The sequence below is a fragment of the Atractosteus spatula genome, chromosome 1 (assembly GCF_055471065.1).
Source record: "Atractosteus spatula isolate fAtrSpa1 chromosome 1, fAtrSpa1.hap1, whole genome shotgun sequence".
Taxonomy (NCBI): domain Eukaryota; kingdom Metazoa; phylum Chordata; class Actinopteri; order Semionotiformes; family Lepisosteidae; genus Atractosteus; species Atractosteus spatula.
In genome coordinates this window covers 70,331,148-70,333,930 of record NC_142706.1, presented here as the reverse complement: position 1 = coordinate 70,333,930, position 2,783 = coordinate 70,331,148, and the positions used below count along the sequence as shown (strand labels likewise).

Here is a 2,783-nt window from a genome sequence, read left to right as displayed (position 1 = left end):
AGTTCCCCATTTCACCTCTCATGGCTATGATTTTTTCAATCTCTTCATCTGTGTCCTCACAGAGGGGTTTCAGAACTCCAATTGCAGAAAAGCCATCCAAAACCAAAATAAGTCTTAAATAAAATAATTTCTAACACCTTCCCCCCTTCTCTCAATGACGGACTAAACTCCTTCTAAATCCTCTCTATTAATTTGCAGATTTCAGTTTTCCACACCTCTCCTCCTGTTCTGCCTCAGTTTAGACATTCATTCGCACCTGCTATATGCCCATTTCCCCCCTTGTGCTTGCTTCAGCACCACATATACTAAAATTGGAACGATACAGAAAAGATTAGCATGGCCCCTGCGCAAGGATGACACAAATTCATGAAGCGTTCCATATATAGGGGCGGAGCGGTGGCTCTGTGGCTAAGAATCTGTGCCTGTGGCTGGCAGAGGAATCCTACTCCGTTGGGCCCCTGAGCAAGGCCTTAACCCCAACTGCTCCAGGGGCACCGTACAATGGCTGACCCTGCGCTCTGACCCCAAGCCTCTCTCCCTGTCTGTGTGTCTGTCTCATGGAGAGCAAGCTGGGGTATGTGAAAGGACGAATTCCTAATGCAAGAAATTGTATAGGGCTAATAAAGTGATGCTACAGTATGTTATGTTCTTCCAGGCCCTTATAATCTACTGTCTTTTGTTCTCCTGTTTTATTTCTTTGCAACTTTCCCTCTCTCTTTCACACCTGATGGAAGCTCCACATCCGAAACATAGTTTCTCTTCTTTATCTTTCAGCTTGGAATGAATCTTTACCTTTTCCTATACAGTATGTACATTAATCACATTAATCAGTACTATATTACAATAGGCAGACAATACAAGCAACAAAAAATTAAAATCAATCTAATTTATTATAGCAAGGGAGAAACTTCAAAAGACATAACCTTAACACTGAAGACTAATAAGTATGAACTTCTACTGTGTGAGATTTCAATTAAAATAGTAATTAACCGGTACAGCACTGCTTCGTCAACCAATGGTGTGCCCTGAGAAATAGCAAGGAGATCACTGCTGATTTGCTGACCAAATAAAAATACTAATACATGAATGCCAGGAGAGGATATAAAAATGCCATGCAAAATAACAGCCTCTATTTTAAATTGAGTAGTGCCTGTGCGCATAGTGTAAAGAATATAATAGGCTTGAGCCAACATTACTGGAATTTTAAAAAAAGAGCTCAATGTCCTTTAAGTAGAGTCCTTGAAACCTGGCCAAACCAACAAAAAGTTAATTAAGCTCCTGACATTTGTTTTCTTCCTGCTATATCATGCGCCTGCATTGCTCTTCAGGCTCAGTGCACCTTTTGTGTTTTTGTCCATGAATCACTAAATGGCATAGGATTGAATTCCCAATTTAATCACAAATCCTAATTCAAGGAGACTTTGGGTTTGAAATTTGAAATACCAGAATTGAATGATCAAAAAAACAATAAGGTTTTTACAAGGTTTGCTGCTTTCTTTTCAGTCTATCATGTGCCCTTCCACACAGATGCTGTCAGCTCTGCTCTACTTTAATGAAACATTTTCTCTTTCATACTTTTAAGCAACAAACTGTCCTTCTTTTTTCTAATAGGTTTGTAATTTAAACAGAGAAAGAGAACCAATTCTTTGATTTTTGTAAAGAAAACATTGGTGGTCAAGAAAACCACACATTTCTGAAACACTAATGAGTATTATGAGATAATGACTAAAATTTCTGATGGGATTATTTAATCATGGAGATTAGTAAATAAAAAAAGTGATGCAACCTAGTTGGAAAGTGAAGATTACTTGATTTGATTCCAAGTCATCACCTTTGAGACTGAATCACAAATACAATCCCCACGATTTTTGTTAACTGCATATATTAATACAATGTAAAGACAAAATGTCAGGAAAAGTCCAAATTTTTTACTGAAAATATAATTCTACATGAAAATATCTTTTAATGGAAATGATTTATATTCCTACAGTATATCTTTCCTTTTCCTACCTGTTTTTTACTTCCTTCAAAAAGAAGGAAGGCTATCCCATCTCTTCAAATTACAATTAATGATATATACTGATGGAAAATAGAAACACAACACCTCCTCCTCTACACTCTGGCCCTTCCATCTGCATGGAACAGGCTGAAGAGTGACTCCTCTGTAAAGAGGACCTGATACCACTGCTGACGAGTCCATCGCAGCCTCTGTCTGGCCCACACCAGTCGGGTGTGATGTCTAGGAGGAGGTCGCCTTGCTCTAAGGCCAGCAGCATGGAGTCTCACTGTCCTGTCACTGATGTGGGCATTGTGTCTGCCGGCAGTTTCAGCAGCAGTAAGGGTGGCAGACCTGAAACGATCTCTCAGATGGATCAGTCTGATGTGTTGGTCCTGCTGTGGTGTGGTCACTCCAGGGTGAAGGGATCTTGGACGGTCATCTTTCCTTCTGGTCTGCTGAAACCTTCTCTGCAGTTGGGACACAGTGGAGTGGCTTACTTCATAGTGTCTGGCAATGCTGGCACATGACATGCCTGCCTGCAGCATGCCAATGGCCCTCTCCCTTGCTTCTAGTGACATTTGAGGCATTAGGGAATACACAGAAAACTGACTGTGTGTGGCCTTTTTCTTGCAGAGATCTAAGCTTTGAATTAAGGCCCTTTTAAAGGTGACCTGATCAGGCATTGTTCCACCTGGACTTCATTCGATAAAGGTGCACCAAAAAAATTGACAACTTTTTGTGAAAGCACATAAGCTAGAACTGTAGTATTCTCATTCCAGAAAAT

The 2,783-nt window shown here is 40.2% G+C and overlaps 1 non-coding gene across 1 annotated transcript; it reads left to right on the top strand.

The window, feature by feature from the left end:
- The first annotated feature begins 281 nt into the window (after positions 1-281).
- LOC148841654 (U6 spliceosomal RNA) lies at positions 282-386 on the top strand. The gene has a single exon (XR_016093014.1). It is a non-coding gene; the product is annotated as a U6 spliceosomal RNA (small nuclear RNA).
- The last annotated feature ends 2,397 nt before the right edge of the window (positions 387-2,783 follow it).